This window comes from Phoca vitulina, unplaced genomic scaffold (genome assembly GCF_004348235.1).
Source record: "Phoca vitulina isolate PV1807 unplaced genomic scaffold, GSC_HSeal_1.0 scaffold4, whole genome shotgun sequence".
NCBI lineage: Eukaryota > Metazoa > Chordata > Mammalia > Carnivora > Phocidae > Phoca > Phoca vitulina.
This window is the reverse complement of record NW_022589707.1, coordinates 41,323,683-41,343,753: the sequence shown is the minus strand read 5'-3', so window position 1 is coordinate 41,343,753 and position 20,071 is coordinate 41,323,683. Positions and strand designations below refer to the sequence as shown.

General features: G+C 48.6%; 1 non-coding gene across 1 annotated transcript; it reads left to right on the top strand.

Annotated features, from left to right (window-relative positions):
- Positions 1-238: 238 nt before the first annotated feature.
- Positions 239-346, top strand: LOC116631208. The gene has a single exon (XR_004299139.1). It is a non-coding gene; the product is annotated as a U6 spliceosomal RNA (small nuclear RNA).
- The last annotated feature ends 19,725 nt before the right edge of the window (positions 347-20,071 follow it).

The window sequence follows — 20,071 nt, the reverse complement described above, 5'->3', positions numbered from 1 at the left end:
ACATGTGTTGTATCATGGATAAATCTAAAAAATTATGCTAAGTAAAAGAAGTTAGACAGAAGAGACCACCTATTGTATGATTCCATGTATCTAAAATGTCCAGAAAAGCAAATGTATCACAACAGAAAGAGATTAGTGTTTGCTGGAAGCTGGAGGTGGGAAGGGAGATTAGCTGTAAAAGGGCATAAGGGACCCTATGGTAGGTAGGGGAGATGAAAAGGATCTAAAACTGATTTATTCTGTGCCCGTTTCAACAGCACATACTAAAATTGGAATGATACAGAGAAGGTTAGCATGGCTCCTGCTGAAGGATGATATGCTAATTCATAAAATGTTCCATATTTTTTTAAAAAACTGATTTATTTTGATGATTGCACCACTGTGTCAAGTAACTAAAAATCATTGAATTGTATACTTGAAATAAGTGAGTCTTAGATATATAAAATATATGTGAATAAAGTTGTTTTAAAAACTCAGAAACTATCACAGAAGAAGAGGAAGAACAGACTCCAGGTTTTCAATGAGGTGTTGTTTTTGTTTTTGTTTTTAAAGATTTTATTTATTTATTTGACAGAGAGAGACAGTGAGAGAGGGAACACAAGCAGGGGGAGTGGGAGAGGGAAACGGAGAGGGAGAGGGAGAAGCAGGTTCCCCGCGGAGCAGGAAGATGAAGGGCTCCATTCCAGGACCCTGAAGGCAGACGCCTAAGGACTGAGCCACCCAGGTGCCCCATCAATGAGGTGTCTTTAGACTATGGTACAGTCGTTTGCCTCCCACTGGATAGGAGAGAGAAGGCAGACAGCAGGGGAGGAGCTACTCTTAGAATCTCCATTAAATAAGGGATGGAACTCAAACAATTTAGAGAATGTAGAGATGGCAGTATCTTAAGGAGGGGAGAATGGGGCAAGAATAAGTAGTAATTGTGGCTGTGATTCAACTTTTAATATTCTAAAAAACTTTATATTCTTGGGGCCCCTGGCTGGCTCAGTAAGTTGAACATGTGACTCTTGATCCCAGGGTCCTGAGTTCAAGCCCCATGTTGGGCATGGAGTCTACTTAAAATAAAAATAAATAAATAGGGGCACCTGGATGGGTCAGTCGGTTGAACATTGGACTCTTGGTTTTGGCTCAGGTCATGCTCTCAGACTCCTGAGATCCAGCCCAGCTGGGCTCCCTGCTCAGTGGGGAGTCTCTCTCTCCTTCTGCCCCTCCCCCCTGCTCATGTACTCTCCCTCTCTCAAATAAATAAATCTTTGAAATAAATAAATAAAAAGCTTTATATTCTAAAGCTTTATTCTTAGTATTCTGAAGGGCTTAATGTTCTAAAAGCTTTGTATACATCATCTTGTTTAAATTGCATAACATCTTATAAAATGAGTAGTGTTATTATCTCCATTTCAGAGGGCATGAACTTGAAGCACAGAAGAGTTAAATAACTTAACCAAAATCATAAGCTAGTATATGGCAGTCAGGATTGGAACCTGGGTAGTTTGTTCCAGAACACCTGCATTTTACAATGATGTTATTAATGCATATGAAAAGCAGGAGAGTGACATCAGGGGTCTGAGCAAAACTGAGTTATGTGTGTGATCCTGGAATATCCTGAGACTTTGCTTAAGGAAATATGATGTTGTTTTGTGTGTAAATAAGAACCATATCAGACATGTTGGTGGGAGTGGACCCACTCACTTTATTGCTGCTGGGTGCCATTTTTCTATATGAATATTTTAAAATGCCAGACAAGCCCTTCATTTCTGCGTGTTTGAAATGCGGCCATGCTTATTTCCCATAGTATGAATTGAGCTCATGTTTCTGAGGCAACATTCAGGCTAATTTAAACAATCCCAGAATCACAGCCCATGGTCCAAGTCACATTCCCCTCTCCTAGTCTCTTTCACAGTGTCCCTCCTTCAACCAAGAGTGCCTTTCCCACTCCAACTCCCATCCCTGGAAATCCTGTTCAACTTTTCAATGGTATTTCCTCCACAGAATATAACACCTTTCTGCCTTTCTGGATTAGATAGAAACAAAAACTGTGTTTTAAAGATCTCTCACGGTTGGCTGCATTGAGAGAAAATATGTGCCACATCCACAAAACATGGGAAGTGATGGATTAAAAACTGCAATGCTTTCAAGGGCCAAAAATAAAATAAAAAAAAAATACTGCACCTAATCTTTCTGTTTGAGTAGTATGAATAGACAAAGTGGAAGTAATATTCTCGCTTCTTTCATTCTTTTGGTTTAAAGGATCTAAAAAACTATTTGCACACATGAAACAGGCAATTTGTAAGTTGAAATGAAAGGAATGTGAGTTTCTTGGATACTGTACAGGGATGAGGGGAGGTTGAAGGCAACGTTAACATAGTAATGGGAAGATCAGAGAGAAGTGGACAAGTGATAACAATCTGGTAGTCTTGGGATGGGAAGGGGTATGGTTTTTAAAAATCTTATAGTTTTTGGTGTGTGGGAAATACAAAATTAATGCATGCTTATTTTTTTTCAAGATTTTATTTATTTATTTGACAGAGAGAGACACAGCGAGAGAAGGAACACAAGCAGGGGGAGTGGGAGAGGGAGAAGCAGGCTTCCCGGGGAGCAGGGAGCCCAATGCGGGGCTCAATCCTAGGACCCTGGGATCCTGACCTGAGCCGAAGGCAGACGCTTAATGACTGAGCCACCCAGATGCCCCATTGCATGCTTATTTTAAAAGGAATCGAACTTTGAAGAAATACATAGTGTGGGAAGTTAATGCTCCACATTTCCTCCTCTCAGGTCACCCCAAAGATAAACAATGTAACAGGTATATATTTCTCCAGATGTATGTACATATAAAATATACATATATTTCTTGTATAATCATCCATGAAATAGAAAGTCACTAATCATATCCCAGTGAGTTGTAGACATTTACTTACAATTTCTTTCGGCATTTTAACGAATATAGAATCCTACCATATCCTCTGTCTTTTATAACTCACTTTTTTCATTTAATGTAAGCTTAGATCTGTTTGCCTGTGAACACAAATCTTTTATATACAGTATTTCTTGATATGTGTACTCACTTTATTCAACCATTTTATTTATATATTGATGAACAGTTGGGTTATTTCCACTTTTTCATTATCACTAAAATGACATAGTAAATATTTTTGAATGCACTGTGTAGGAAAATTTTCAAAAAAGTGACATTCTGGGGACAAACGAAATAACAACTGTAAATTCATAAATGTCAAAACTGCCTCCAAGGAGGTTTTATCTGTTTTTTTTTTTAATTTATTTTTTATGTCTCACCAATAGCGTGAGGGTAACAGTGTCCTTGTATGTTGTCATCCGTCTTCAAAGTTCTTTTGGACAAATTGAATTATATAGAAAATGGGTTTCTTTATTTGAACTTGACAGCTCATCACCTCCTTTGGGCTTGGCTGGAATAGACGACGGGGCTTTGAAAGAACACCAACGTCAGGGAGCGCCAGTGTGTGTCAGAGCAGAGGGGCAGGTGGAACAAGGGCCCCCGGGGATCGGGGGGGTCTGCAGGGCTCCCCCCAAATCACAGGGGCCAGGGTACAGCCGCCCAGAGCCCGAGGGTTTCGCAGCAGATGGAGAATCCACTTTTAAGCTCAGGCAGGAAAGGGCTGGAGGATCGAATTTCCTCCCAACAAATACGTACCGTTCGTTTCAGGACCTTCACCGGCTGCAGCTCAGGCTCCCGGCCCCGCCGCCGCCGCCGCCGCCGCGCGCGGGACGCGAGTTGCCCGCCCGCCGCCCGGCGGCCCCGCGCGCTGGGCTTTCTCGGCAGCCTTGGCGGTGAGCGCGGCCGGAACTGCCGGGGCCGCCGGGGCCGCACCTGCCCGCAGCGGTGTTTGCAACGTGCATCCCCGCGCGTCTCGGGTTTGGCCGTACCCAGGAGGCTGGGGACCCACAGCCGACGCCTGAGTGCAACACACTCCTTTTCTGCCTGCGACCGGCAGGCCCACCTTTGCGTGGAGAATAGGTCCCACCTGTGGGTAGAGGAAAATAGACCCAGGCTGAACTAGACCGTTTCAGGTGCGCTGGGGAAACTGAGGCCGGGGTAGGAGCGGTAGCGCTTTGGGGGTCAGACCAGCCAGCCCACCCTTGGCCAGAATTATCTGCGTTCTCCACGTAGGGGATACTGCATCCATCACTCCTCCCTGCCGGGTCCCCACCTAGTGCAACTCTTCCTTGGGTCAGTGGACTGCAGAAGATTCTGCAATGGGCCTAGTAGGCCATTTCTGGCCTAGGGTCATTGGCCAATACAGAATTTTATAACAATTCGAAACAGTTGTCAACACATAAAAACATTTGAAAATGAAATATCTGGCAACAGAGTCAGCTCTGGAGCTGAGAATGTGCCATCCCGGCTTCTCAATTTGCTAACATGGCCAAGGATGTCTTTCTCATGGCTCCTACCAGGCTGCTCCTAGAGGCATTAGTGTGTATCCGGGCTGGAGTCACAGATTGCCATAATGGGGGCATGCTAGAAAACAAATCCTTTTGGCTTCCTCTGATACTCGATGCTGTGATTGGCTAAGGTCTCCCAGTGTGTGGCAGAGTTGGGATTGGTACTCTATTCACAGAAGAGCAAAGTGACTTGTCCAAGGTCACCCAGACAGGCAATGGCAAGGGCATAGAGCCCACTTTCCTGACCACTGGCCAATTTTCTTGGCTGCCTGGGGCCTCAATACAGCACAGCCATTGGCCAAAGATGTTGCACATGACTCTGACCTGGAATCTAGGGCTTTTGACCTAGTAGTCATTGGTCAGACCAGCCAAATTTCCCTTGCCTCCATCTACACCTACTGAATGGAGAGAATCCCTAAGGGCTGGCATGTGTCTTACTTTCAGCTTTCAGGTGCTGGGTTCTTGTGTAAGAAACTTTATAGATCTGTGGGCAGCTGTTTCTTATCCTTATGCACAGCCTGAAAATAGACCTGGCCGGTACCATAGCAATTATACTTGAATGTGCTAGTGTGATCCCATTGGAAACTGGTGCATCTAGCCATCAGGGAATTTCCCCAAACCTTCAAACTTGCCACCTGCAGGGTAGATGGAAACCAGAAAAGTAACGGCCATATCACATGGCCAGCCCTGTCATAATTCTGAGTTCTGTCCTCCATTTTTCACTGGGGAGCCAGAAAGAATTGGCTAGACTTGCAGAGGGCCCACAGTGGTGGAGACTCCCTACTGTAAAACCAGTACAGGGAAACACCGGTGGACGGAAAATGAGTTGTTAGAGACAATAAGTGGTGTGGGAAAGGAGAACTACTTCTGAAATGGCTTCTTATTTTACTTAGGGGCATTTCCCACCCAAGGCTAAGGCATGTAAAACAGGCCAGAGATCCTAATGTTTCTCCATCAAGGAAATAAAAGTTTGAAGCATTTATGTTAAGTTAGCATATGGAATATCTATCTATAACAGTATTAGCTCTTCAGACATAGCCTCCCCTAGCAGTAAGTGAACAGCTTACAAAAGCTGCATTTGTGTGTGTGTGTGTGAGAGAGAGAGGGGCTCAGTTTGGATTGAAAAACAAGAAGGCTTAACAATACCTGCTCTATATGAAATTACCACCCCATTTTAATAAGGTCCAAGATGTTTAATAGCTCACTTAAAGTCTCACAGCAAATTGAGAACAGAATAGAAACAGAAGAGGTGGCTGTTTTTCTGAATTGGTCTTCTGAGAAAGGCTTGTTCATTTTCATTCTATCTCTAGAGGAACTTCTCATTTGCCTTCTTCACAACCCTTCAACAATAGCTCACCTAGATGTTATCACTCTGCAGGTAAAATAATTTTTTATTTTATTTATTTATTTATTTATTTTTTAAAGATTTTATTTATTTATTTGACAGAGAGAGACACAGTGAGAGAGGGAACACAAGCAGGGGGAGTGGGAGAGGGAGAAGCAGGCTTTCCGCGGAGCAGGAAGCCCGATGCGGGGCTCGATCCCAGGACCCCGGGATCATGACCTGAGCCGAAGGCAGACGCTTAACGACTGAGCCACCCAGGTGCCCCTAAAATAATTTTTTTAAAAAGATTTTTTATTTTTTTGAGGGAGAGAGAGGGAGAGCACAAGCAGGGGGGAGGGGTAGAGGGAGAGGGGAAGCAGACTCCCTGCTAAGCAGGGAGCCCGATGCAGGGCTTGATCCCAGGTCCCTAAGATCATGACCTGAGCTGAAGGCAGACACTTCACCAACTGAGCCACCCAGGTGCACCAAAATAATTTTTTAAGTGGTATAATGTATACATAAAAATAATTAGTTCGTTGGTTGTGCTTTAGTAACTTTTTCTTTGGCCTGTCTGGAAAAACGTTTAGTATAGATTGAAGTTCTACGAAGATGTTATATAATTTGTCAGTGGAAAATACCCCCCCACACACACACCACTTTATCACCACCCAGAAAAACTTATAAATTTACATTTCTTATAGGCCTCTCTTTCTTTCCCTCCTCTCTGTGATCTTTTTAAAGAGTATTTATTTATTTATTTATTTGAGATAGAGCCAGAGAGAGAGCATGAGTGGGAGGGCGGTAGGGGGGCAGAGGGAGAGGGAAAAGTAGGCTCCCCACTAGGGCTTGATCCCAGGACCCTGGGATCATGATCTGAGCTGAAGGCAGACGCTTAACCGACCTAGGCAGGCACCCCTCTTTGTTGATCTTTTTAATTTGGAAAACATGAATCCTACAATTCCCATTCTCTAGTAGGCCTTTGGTCCTTTTCATGTGGTGGTCCATAATGTCAGACAGCCAGGCTTCTTCCACCCTGTTGCTCTGCCATACATAGGTCCAGGATGTCAGGACACAAGCCCCAGGCAGCAGGACAGAGGAACAATAAAGAAGACTGTGCAATGGGCTTATATATTTCTGTTTTTTTATGGAAAGTGCCTAGAAGCTGCCATATGACATTTCTGCTGATATTTGGTCTGCTGAATTTAGTCCTAAGGCTACTCCTAGTTGCAAGAGAGGCAGAGGAATGTGGTCTTTATTTTACTTTTTAAAAAGATTTTTATTTATTTGAGAGAGAGAGTGAGAGTGAGAGAGGGAGAGAAGGAGCAGGGGGGAGAGGCAGAGGGAGAGGGAGAAGGAGACTCCCCACTGAGCAGGGAGCCTAATGTGGGACTTGATCCCAGGACTCCAAGATCATGACCCGAGCTAAAGACAGACGCTTAACCGACTCAGCCACCCAGGCGCCCCGAATGTTCTTTAGACGTGAAAGCCATGTGGACAGCTGAAGTTTGGATGTTCTTTCATCATGAAAGAAGGGAAGACAGCTGTTTCTGTCACAGTAACTCTGTTACCAAGTGACTAGCACAGTGTAGGGCACACAGTAGGATGGCAGTAAATATTATTTTGATTCAGTCAAACTAAAGTGTCCTTTGGGTGTTTCTGGGAACTTCACCAGGAAGATTAGTAACATCAGAATCTTCTGCTGGGCATAGGGACAAGAAACTGGGAGTAGAAGCTGGTGAGAAGGATTTGAGTAATTTTGCTTTCCAAATTTGCTGTACCTTTAAGTCAGCTCTTTGGAGAAAGGAGAAATCTTTGTAATATATTCCTTCCATCTCCCGAAGTTCCATGAAAAACTGCCCACCATGGTGTCCTCTTTCTCATTGCTTATACTATCCATGTCCCATAGATATGGAAGAAAGTCCCACATCACCAAAACTTCCTCTCTTCCCTCAAAATAGAAAAGAGACTGGCAGGAATCATTCTCATTTGGCAATTTACAATATTTGTGGCATTAAGCCGGTGACGTTACTGTAAGGATGCTCCTCCGTGAAGCATGTGAAGGAGGGGAGAAGTCTCGGAGGTCTTCTCATCTCCTGCTCTTATTTCCTCAATCCTGTCTCCCACCTTCCTCTCCCCCATTCCTATGATACTGGTGAAGTGTTGGTGTGTCGCTAAGGACTGAGCAGGTAATGGCTTACCATGTGGCTCCTCCCAGAGGGCGTACTCCTTAATGAGTAGTAGAAAACCTTTATGAGTTCAAAGATTAAAAGCTAAAATGACAGGCAAATCAGTCTCTATTTGAGGCAATAACTACGTGAAGAAGGTAAGGCAGCTATTATTCACACCCACTGTACACGGGAGTAAACAGGAGCTCCTGAAGGTTAAGTAACTCTTCCAAGCCCACTCGTGGTGGAGCTGACCCTGAAACCCTGAATATAGGTTGCAACCACTGATATATTTGCTCCAGGCACAGGGTTCTCGCTTCACTCACCTTCCCTTCATTCCACAAACTCTCAGAGCTCCCTTAGGCTCACATTCAGGGAAGTAACACACCACAGTAATAATAGCTAACATTTATTGAGGCTTAGTATGTGCTAGATACTCTTTTAAGCGCTTTATATGAATGAACTCATTTTGTTGTCCTATGGTCCCATTTTACAGATGAGGAAACTGAGGCTTACAGAAGTTGAGCAATTTATCCAACATCACACAGCTAGCAGAGTGAGTGGCAGAGCTGGAATTAGAACCCAAGCAATCTAACTTGAGTCTGTGCACTTAACTATTATGCTAAACTACCACTACATTTTTTACTATTGACGGGTCATCTGGCTATGCCTTTAAAGTACCACAAAGGGAATATTCCATTAGCACACTAGGCATGTCTTGATTTTCTTCTCACTATCCTAGATCCCAGTGGATGGAGTTCCAGAAAGGACACAGGATCCTGGAGGCCACTGCAAAGATGCAAGCCAGATAATTCTTTATTTCATTGTGCACCTACCATCTCCATGTTTGTTGAACTCCAACAAATGCATGAGTGCTATGTAGTTATTTATTTCTGGGAAATGTTAGTCACCATGTAGGGAGGGGGCACAGACACATTATGGGTTCCCTGGACACCACTTCCCCTCACTTTACATTCACTGCTGATGCTCACTGACCAAGGGTACAATATTGAGAAAGGTGAATAACAGACATATTGGGTGAAGTAGGGGCATTGCCATCGTGGGACAAGAGGGAATTTGCATTCATTGAGTACTCACCATAGGCCAGGCACTGTGCTAGGCCTTTTCCTTTTTTTTAAAAAAAGATTTTACTTATTTATTTGACAGAGAGAGAGAGCAAGCAGGGGGAGTGGCAGGCAGAGGGAGAGGGAGAAGCAAACTCCTCAATGAGCAGGGAGCCTGATGTGGGGCTTGATCCCAGGACCCTGGGATCATGACCTGAGCCGAAGGCAGCTGCTTAATGGACTGAGCCGCCCTGGTGTTTCATGTGCTAGGCCTTTTCCATGTCATATCTCATTAAATCTTCAGAACAGCTCCAAGAGGCAGGCAGCTGTATCTTAAATCTGACATCTTGCAGCTTTGGTCTGCTCAAGGTCACTGGCTAGTAAGTGCCAGAGTTGGGGTTCAAGCTCAGGTCTGTCTGGCTTCCAAGCACATGCTCTTACCTTGTCACCAACTGTCTTTGAAGTTACAAGAAATCTTGGCTGGGCAAATTTGAGAGCACTCCTCCACCATCAATTCTGTTCTCGTAGCAGCTGCAGATTATCCTGTATCTTCCCAAAGGTCCCTGAGATCTGTTTCTCTCCCTCCTGGACTCAAAACCCAGGCCTCACCACTGCAGACCAGCTCCTGGCTGCTCCTTTCTGCTGGATCAGAAGATCCCAGAATCTACATCCATAGGGAAAGTGGGTTTATAGCTATTGGAAGTTAAACTGCATATTTACAAGCCTGGGTTTTCCTTTGGCTCTCATTCCCTCTCTGTGTGACCTCAGTTGCTTAACCTCCTTATGCCTCAATTTCCTCGCCTATAAAGTGAGGAGCTCCGTGCTCCCCTCTGAGGATTGTTGTGAGACATAAGTGAAAGCGTGCCTGTCATGTTCTTACCTCAGAGCCTGATCACATGAGCTTTTCCTTTTTCCACTGCCTGTACTGGGGAAAAAATGAGGGTGGTGATGAAGGAATAGAAAGAAAACTGATCCATTTTTGGAGGTGATCTGGTTCTTCAGGTGCTGATGGGCCATATTTAAGATTAAAATCATGGTCTGACTGCTGCCGTTTGTGAAAATACAGACCCCTTCCTCAGGGTCGAAGACCAAGGCGGAGTTACACCCTGGATCCGGGTTCCTTTGGCCCTTTCCAGGCCTATTTTTAAAACAGTGACCTTTCTTTCCTCTTCTAATTCTTTCCAAGAACAGTAAGGCTGACTCTAGAATAATTAGGAAAACATTCCAAAGTTGACATATTGCCAATAATGGAAGTTATGAAATGACTGTAAGTCCATTATAATAAAAAGTTTCATTAATAGCACATTATGATTTGAATACTTATAAATTGTTGGTACTTTTCCCACAACTGTCAGTCTTTCCTTTGTCAGTACTGCCAGGCTTTAAGGATGGGACAGGGAGTAAGAACCATTCATTCATTCTGTAGGATTCTCTGCAAAAGTCACTCTTGCCCGTGAAAAGTCTGAGACTTTGATCCTTATTGTTGCTCTGTGAACTTGGTCAAGTCTTCTGAACTCTCCAAATCTTGGCTTCCTCAACTGGAAACTGGAAAGAACAACCCTGGCCTCTTCGACCTCATCAGGGACTGTGGGAGGAGCAAACCAATGCTGGACAGAGAAGTCCTCTGGAGCAGCCAAAACTAATGGAGACATGTCAAGGATTAAGATGATGATACATGAATGTGTGTCTGAAGTGAGATGAAAGAAAAAATAAGAAACAAAGACAAAGATGTCAAAAGGAGTAACAGTGTTCCTTGCTTTGTCATTTGTTAGCTGAGTGATCTGGGGGGAGGCACTTAACCCCTCTGGGTCCTGGTTTCTCATCTGTAAAATGGGGATTATATGAATAGCTGCTCTTCCTATTACATGGGACTGTTTTATCAAATGGACAGAGGTTGTGAAAATGTTACCTGCATAGGAAAAGACCAACTGTTAATTATTATTAATACTACTGATAGTAATGCCTGATTAAGTTCTTATTAATAGAATAGTATTATTCTAGGGCTGTGACTAGTTTAGTCACATTGGGAAATTAAGTCAATCCTTTGAGATTACAGGTCATGACCTGCTAGCTTCCACAGGAGGGGGCTGAATCCAGGAAGTAGGAGCCTGGCCTCTGGCTTCACACTCCTGGGATTCAAATATCACCTCTGCCGCTAACAGGCCATGTGATCTTGAGTAAGCATTTAACCCATCTTTGACTTGGTTTCTCCATCTTACTTCATGGAGCTATAAGGATTAAGTGATATAATGCATGTAAAGCCTTCAGAATAGCACTCCATACACAGAAGATATTTATAGCTACCTTTATTGGTTACTTTTGGTAGCACGTTGGCCTCATGCTGCCTAATTTATAACATTAGCTATAAATTTAACTTATTAAATAGCATCCCAGAATATGTCTGATACTAGGAAAGTCCGACTGAATGCGAAAACATCTATATCTATAGCTACAAATCTCAGGCCTTTTTGGCTGCTTGCTTTTAACCAGCCACCAACAAATGCTTAAATCATGATCTTGAGATATCCGCAAAGAAAAATACTTGTATATCTCAAGTTGGTGCCGGGTCCCTTGGGTCCCTGCCCATAGTCTTTGAGGGAGCCCATAGAAAATCTATTTCTGTGCCTCGATTTCCTCATTCCCAGTTACTCCCAAGGCCCTTCATTCCATTTTAACTGTTCTCTAGCAGGATGCATACCCAAACATGGAGGGCTGCTCTTCTCCACTCTGCAGCCAGCGAACCAGTCGCATCTCAGGGCCTCTAACTCCCTTTTGTGAGAGAAATCTCTGAGTAGGGCAGGTTTTCCACTCTGCTCCAGCTGCTGCAGTCACAAAGCAGTTTCTAATCTGCCACCAAGTGAGGCATGTCCTTAGGCAGTGGATGAATGAGAAGATGAGTGAGGAGCTAAATTAGATAATGACATCATTAAGTGATAGTGACATCATTAGGCAATAAGTTAGTGCACAAAGAGATACATGGAGGCGATAAAATGGAAAGAATAAGAGTGACTAAACAGAGGCATGACGTTCTGTACCAGAGGCAAGCAAACATTCCAGGCGTAGTGGAGAATCGTGGGAACTCAGAAACCAGGGTGATGGAATCCATAGGGCAGCAGTTCTTAAACTGGAGTGTACACCAAAATCACTCGGAGGGCTTGTTGAAACAGACTGCTGGTTTCCCCTCCAGAGGTTCTAATTCAATAAGACTGCAGTGGGACCTGAGAATTTACATTTCTAACAAGTTCCCCGGTGGTACAGAGACCACACTTCAAGAAACACTGCCAAAGGGAACGGGGAAAGTTGCTATGTTGTTCATCAATGGACCTCAGCACTAAGTGAGGCTCCAAAAAGAAGCGTTTGAGGACGGTGGAGACAGGGTTGTCCAAGAGGCTCCCCAATGCCTGAGCTTCGTGCCCACCACAAATAGGGTCGACGCGTGTGTTGGGGACGTGATTAATCATACTGGCTGACCACGGGAATCTATAAGGCACCCCCACCCACACGACCCGCTTTCTACAAACCTCAACAGGTTGGGGGCGGGGTTCCACGCCCCCTCCCAAAGGAGGAAGGATGGTAGCGTATTAAGAGAGCTCCTTGCTACCTCCAACTCTTCACCCCCACATGGTTGATGACCTGTTCCTAAGAGGCCTCGGCCGAACCGCCACCCACCCTTCCTGGGGTCCAGCTCAGAAGGCGGGCGCTTAGGGCGAGGTCAGGCTGCCCTGGGGCAAGGGGATGGAGGGTTTGGGCCGTTTTCCCTGGCAGAGCCGCGGGATCCGAGCCCGCGAGGATGCTGGGACGCACCGCAACTTCCGCCTCTGGAGGTCGGCAGTGGGGGGCGCACCAAGACAGCAATTCGGGAGCTGCGCTTTGTCACCGTCGCAGCAAGGGGAGGGAGGGGAGGAGGGCGCAGAAAGGGGCCGCGAGGACTGGACTGGGCGGTCGGCCGGCTTCAAGGCCGGAAAGGACTCTCAGGGGGCTCCAGGCCGCGCCTGGCACGGCCTTGTCGGGGAGCGGAAGGCACGGGGATTCGTCCCGAGCCAGCCTGGGCGAGTGACACCCTGTCCTCTGGGCCGACAGCCCTCCCGCTCTCCCTTCACTACAACGAGCTCCTAAGAGCCGGTACCTCACCCTCCGAAACTCCCTGCCGGGGGCGCGTGCGCACCTCACTCAGGACCCGGCTTCCGAGCCGGGAACGCTGTCCCTCCACGCCGCGGCGCCCTCCGGCTCTTCCTGTTTATAGCCACCTTTCCCCACCTTGTGCCCCGCTCCTCTGAGACTTACGGTAACAGCCCGAGCGGCTCCGGCCGACCCTCAGCTCCTGCTGGGGCCGCTGGCGCAGCCACCCATCAACCTGAGAAGGGTGGCCCCTGTCCGCGTCTTTCAGTTACACCCAAGGCACCTCAGTTGTCTGTCTGCGCTGTTAGGGAACGTAGTCCTCGGCCCTGGGCGCGCAGTGCTAACGGCAGAGAGAATCTGGCTTTTGCAGGACGACTTGGGTTAAAATCCTAGCTCGGCCACTCCCCAGCTGTGTGACCCTGGGCAAGTTCCTCGACCTTTCTAAGAGTCAGTTTCGCCGCTGCGTAACGCGAGGAACTGTACCCCATCGGGGCTCTGAGAAGCTCAGTAGGAGGAATGGAACCAGTCCCGGTCAGGAGAGGGCTCTATAAAAATCAGTCCCCAGAAGTCCTCTCACAAGGGTTTTTCCATTTCGCGGGAGGGCGAGGCTTAGCCCGCCCAACCGGTTGGACTTCCTCGCCTGGGGGCGGTTCTCCTACCCCCACACCCGGAGACCGACTCCTCCGTCTGCAGGCCGGCGCCACCGCGTCTCCTGGACCCAGTGGTGAGAGAGGAATGGGGTGCTGCCTGCTCCTTGGCCCGGGAACCAGGAGAGACAGACAGACGGTCAGTGAGCACGCAGAAACACTCACAGAAAGAAGCCTGCACCCGGGAGGGAACATTTAAGGCCATTTAGGGCTAGTTGAGTCGTAGGAGAAGAGGGTAAGGACTCCACCCAGATAGGGGTCCCGGCTCCCCCCGGTTGGGGTTGGACCACCCTGACCGGACCGCAGTAGGCTGGTTCCCTCTTCCTGAACAGGGGTGAGAGTGGGGAGCACCCTACTGGGGAAGGGGCAGGGCTTTCAGGCTCATCTGGCCTTTGGGCAGTCCAGGGCTTGGAAAGGGTTTGTGCCTGGACAAAATCTATTAAAAAACACAAAAACTGAAAACCTGCTCATGTCCTGTCCCTCCCCATGGTGTACAGGACTCCCGGATAATAACTGGCCAACTCCCTGCACCGCCACCCCCCTTATCCTTAGGCCAAACCAAGCTGTGCCTTTTACAGAAGCCCCAGCCTCGCCATTCTCTCTCCCAGCATGCACCTCCAGGGCATAGGTTTTGAATGGAGGCAGGTGCAGAATCTGAAGAATATGCTCAGGCCAAGATGCAGGGTGGTGAGGCCTGGCCATACCCTCAGGTTTTGTCTCTTGGGCCAATAAATCCTGGAGGACAGTTTGAGGAAGGCAGCTGCCTCCACAGGGAAAACACCCTGGTAAAGCCACACCCCCTATCAAAGGGATCTGGCAATTGTGTCTGGGGTTTGGGGGTTGGGATGGAGCTCTAGCAGGTAGAGGAATCTCAGAAATGGAAGGCTAACTTCAATGCCTCTGTGCATTTTTCTGAGGGAGAGGTTTGCCAGATATGTGAAGGGGCCATGACTCCCAAGAGGTTAAAGCAGGCAAGGATAACTCTTGTGAGTTTTGTCCCTTTCCAGATAGATGCTCAGGGCCTCAGTGGATTGTTATGGTCATAGAGGGACTGGACTTTGTCTCTTAGGGTCTCCAGAATCCCATGCTGCAGTTATCTTCCTGATATTTTGGAACTCACACTTGAGAACTCTTCCCCCCCCCCCCCCCCACCTCCCTGCTGCTCAGGCAGGACAGTTAGGCTCTCCTACCCCAACTCCCTAAGGATGGCACCAGCCTCCCCGCAGGTCCCTGCATAATCCCCACCCAGCCTCTGATTCCTGTCTTAAAAGAGGGCAAGACCTGGAGGCCTTCTCCAGGATACATTTCCAAATGGTTTGGACCATTTTTTTCTTTACTCTTCTTCATGCTCAGAGTGAGTGGTCAGAGGTTAGTTATAACCCCTACCCCCACTTCTCCCAATCCTGGTGAATTCATCGGGAGTGAGGAGGAGGAGAAAAGGCCTTGGCAAAAACCACAAGTGGAGTTTTTGAAAGGAAAGACTCAGAATGCAATGCTTGGCATTTTCTAGTAGCTCCAGTTGTGAGTGTGAAACTGAAGGTAGAGGGATAAGGATTCAGTCCTGACTCTGTCATTTATATGTGAGCCTTCTCTTGGTGCTTCAGAGTACTCAGCTGCAAAATAGGGATGATTTATACTATCTTCTTCAGGCCTGTTGTGAGGATGGAAAGAGCTAATATAGCTGAAATGCTTAGAACAGTGATTACTCTTATCATGTGGGGTCCCCAGATTTCCAGATAAGGTTTCTCTTTGCCCTCTTGGGAAATCATGGATGAAGCAGGGTGAGAACAGTCCAGGAATGTGGGCCCTGAGCCTTTTGCTTCTGAAGGCAGGTGGGCAACCTCTCTGAGAGGCCCCAGGACCCACCTAGATCCCAGAAGGGGCAGGAGGTTTGTGGAGGATTGCCTTATGGAGAGTTAAGGCACTGTTGGGTGTTGAGGCATCCCTGCAGGCCAGGGAGGGCCAGAGCCTTGGAAGGGGCACTGGTCTAGTGGCTGACAAGACCACTGGTTACCCTATCAGTGTGAGAGAAAAGGCACTGTGGCCTGTTGAGGACTTCTAAAGGAATGTTGTATAGATTAAATGAGAAATGGGCTTGTAATGAAAGCAAATTTCAGGATAGTAATGGTGAAGGAAAAACCCATACCATCTCTGCTAGGGGGAAGAGAGGTATGCCTGGGCTTTGGTGGCTTAGATGTTGGGGAATTGCCCCTCCACAGGAAAATGGACCCTTCCAGTTGGTGGGTTGAGGCAGGAGCCAGCCCTGAGCTTGAGGAGGTCCTAAGGCCTCCAGTACTGACTGCCCTGGGTCCTCTAGCTCTGGGATGGGCAAGTGGTGGGTGTAGGAACATGGGCTGCTCAGGCAGTTGTCTGAAGCTCAGGGTGGGAAAGCCACTGGGCTTGGGCCTATAGGAACTTGGGGCTGACAGGTGTAGATGCAAGAGACACTGCGGGGCTGGCTGGCTCCAAGGACCTAAGGAGCAGGGGTCAGAAAGCATCCAGTTTCCTGTCCCAGGCTCCTGGCCCTTGGCTCTGGGAGGCACAGAGAGAAGGGGCGCTTGTCCAAATCAGAGTTCCGCAAGCTTCAGGTTCTCCCTGCAGGAGAAAATGTTCTGTGGTCCCCACTGCAGGCGAGCATGCCAGGGACTCCCTCTACGGAGTGAGCGAGGGGTTGGGGGAAGTGAATGAGGCGTGGCACTGGGAAGTCGGACCCCTGGGCGCCTGAGATCGAGCGGATCTTGGTCCTAGAGGGGCACACTCTGCGGTGTTTCTGCGCTTCGGGTTCCCAGATGGGCGTTGGCAGCTGTCAGGGACAAGACAGGGACCAACCCCACAAATCCCCTTACCCCCGTGATCCCCACCTTGGAGACCCAGCCGCGCGGGAACTTCGATGTCCACGTCCGAGACACGGCTTGGAAGATAAACAAGGGCCCTAGATTAATATCCACGACAGCTGAGCAACGCTTATTGTTTAAAAGGAAGCTCCCTTTGTTCTTGCGTTTTACCTAAGTGAGAGGCAAAAACAGTTTTTTTCCTGATCAAAATTTTGCTGGCACCGAAGCAGCCAAACCAGCTTCTGGAAACCTCTGCCCCTTCCTTCCGGCCGGGACGAGTGCTCGCCCTCGGAGGCCCCGCATCTGTCTGATATAGATACCCAGGGCCGCAGACCACCGCACCCAAGCGGGGTCCGAAGGCCGTTGAGGCATTCCCCACCCCCTGCCGTCGCTCTCTGGAGCGGGGTTTTCTTGGGAAGCGTAGCGGCTCCAGCGGATCAACGCGTCTGGTGACCCAAGCCCGGCTTCCGATTCCATTTAACACAAGCCGCGCATCTTATCTCCGCGTCTCCTCCCCGGGGGTTCCCACCCATCCCCGGCCCGGCCCAGCCCGGGCGGAAGCGGAGCCTCGAGCTTTTGAAGTCCAGAGAATTCAATCGGAGAGGAGCCGGCTGAACCTAAACCCGTCTTCCCAGCGGGGGAGGGGACAGCAGGCCCGTGGTTGTGGGGGAAGGGGGTCTTCCCTGCCGAGGGAGGTGAGAAGCAGTGCGAGCCCAGGCCGGACCCCACTTAGGCTATCACCCCCTCTCGGCTTTCATGGGGTTTCCCAGGCCTCTGGGGGCCGCGGACTTCACTCCCTCTGCGAATTCACCTTCCTTCTGGAACAGTGTCTTCGGGAATAACCTTCATGATACACTGATAACCAAGCTATTAAAATAGCCCTTCCCCCTATAAAGAAAAAAAGGCTAAACAGAAATAGTGTTCTTATTCAGTGCCCCCTCCCCCCCAGCCCGTTTTCTTCTTGTAAAAAATCCGACCTCTCTCCATCTGATGTTGACGAAAGGATGCTTTTGGAAGAAGTGACATTTGGTTAAAAATTTTTGTTTTTTCCCCCCAGTGTCAGAGGGTGCAATAGGCCCCCAGAGACGGGGGGGGGGGGGGGGGGGGGTGGGGGCTGCTTTGAAAGGGCGGAGGCAGAAGCCGGGAGAGGGATGGGGCGGAGAGGGCGTCCCTGAAGCTTCAGATCCAAAGCCCAGAGGAGGCAGCCCCCCTCCCGGAGAGGCTGAGCCCCCGCTAGAGCCTCCTTCCTCCCTGAGACGGCAGGGGAAGCCCCGCTTGGGTGGGCCGGACCCAGGAAGGAGACGCAAGTGGTACCTCTTGATCTCTCAATCCTACTCGGCTTTCATCTGGCAGGGAAAACCCAGAGGAAAAGAGGATCAAACGCGGAGCACTCCCATTGAATGCAGAGCTGGGGGCGGGGCGGGCAGCCGGGAGTCCCTCAGCGAACCTGGCCCCAAGGAGGTGAGCGCAGCGGGGGCGGCTGTGAGATGGCAGCAGGCTCACGGGGGGGAGCAGAGGGTGGGCGAAACCCAGGCTCGGTGCCGGAAGGGCCCAACTGAGGCCGCTCGAACACAGGCGCTGCGGCCTCGACTTTGACAGGAAGGACAGAGCAAGCCAGGTGCTCCCTCAGGCTCCCGCGGCTGGCTGGGAAGGGCAAGGCGTGACAGAATCGTAGGACAACTCTGCAACGCAGCAAAAGGCTCTAGGATTTGATCCCCTCCACTCCCAGTCGCTCCTGTCACCTTTGTAATAGTCCCTAGGAGTTTTGAGCTAGCTGTGCTCAGCAGATGGTGGCTTTGGGAGTCCCAGGGAGTGGGGATGTTTATGCCAACGTTACCTTCCGGATCCTCCTGTCCCCCCACCCCCACTCCAGGCGAGGTTAATGAGTGCCTTCTGATTGACTAGGGGAAGTAGAAAGCAGGAGTGAGAAGAATTTCTGTCTTGCTTGAACCCCTTGCTTCTTCCACCACCTCCACAAGCCCACAGATGGGAAAACTGAGGCAGGGGAAAGAGGGAGAAGAGTAGAGAAAGAGAAAGGAGGAGAACAAAGTAAGAGACAGAAAAAGATAAAAAAAGATAGTGATACACTTCTCTTTAGAATCTCAGAAATTGGGGCTTTGTCTTGGGATGTGGAGAAGAAGGGGCGGGGTGCAGGGACAGCCCTGGCCCAGGGCAGAGAAAGGGGCAGAGAAAGGAGAGTTTTAGGGATAGCACAGTAGAGAAGGGGCCTGCCTTCTGCCCTTAGCAAAGTGGGGACAGACCTAGCTGCCCAGCCTGGCCCCAACACACTTGTTCAGAGCTGGAAACGGGTCAGCTTTCTAATGGGTTCTATCATACCTTCCCTGGAAGAAGACCTGAGAAGGAGCTTGTGGCTGCTCCCAAAGACATCAAGCACTACAAACTCCCCAGCCTTGCCTTGGAGGCTTTCCCTCTGTCCTCAGAGATTTATGAGCACCCCTAGTCATTTGCTATTTCAGGGCATTTTCGGTGACTTCTCTCTATTCACCCCCAGTGCCACTGAAGCCTGTGGGCAGGATCTGGGGGAAAACCCTGTGAGCCAAAGCTCTGCGAACCCCAATGCCATGTGCTGGGGCACTCTCAACCCCTGCCCTGATTTCTGGGTGAGAACAGCACCTTCTGCCATCTAGGAGCCTCGGGGGCTGCCACTGTAGGGACCGCATTTCTCAGTGCCTTTTCACTCGCAAAACCTGTTTCCAGAAGAATTCGTTGACTCTGAACGAATACCTTAAAATATGGGCAAGAAAAAGAAAAAAGGCCACTCTTAGAACCTCTCCCCACCCTACATACCTGAAGTGCAGGCGAGGCCCAAGCAAATGGGAAAACGATTTCTTCTATGAATAGCCACCTGGAGGTCAAGCCGAGCTGTGGAAAGCATAGGGCCACCTAGATGGGGAATTGGGAATAAGAAAAAAATCAGCAAACATTTGAAGTCAGCAGCCAAGACATGTCCTTAAAGAAAAAATATTAAGGCATTTATCTCCTGCCCCTTGGGGAAGAAAAAGAGCAAAGTTCTCTTGGTTTCCAGGAGGAAGGAGGCATCTGGGTGTAGAGGGTAGGAGGAAGAGAGAAGATACCCCAGGCTCAAGCTCTCCAGACAACTGGAGGCTGGGAGGAGGGAATATGTTTTTTGGTAGCTTGTGAAAAGACTTTGGAGCCCCTACGAGGTTAGCTCGCCAGGACAGGCAGTTGTAATAATGACGAGAGAAGCGAGGCTTGTGAGTCGGCCTTCACACTTTTAAAATGCAGTTATGGATTCTCTCATCAGTGTTAGATCAAGGCACCAAGTTAAGAAAACAAAAGCCAAAACAACAATCAAAAAAGAAAAAAAAACCAGAAGCTTATTCAATTACCGAGTCCCCGCAGCTCCTGCGGAACTCGCCGCGCGCGTTAAGCTCTCTTTTTCTTTCTGCGGAATTCCATTTGCATGCCCTCTGCCTGGGTGTCTCCCTGTCTCAGTGTGTGTGTCTCTCTCTGTTTT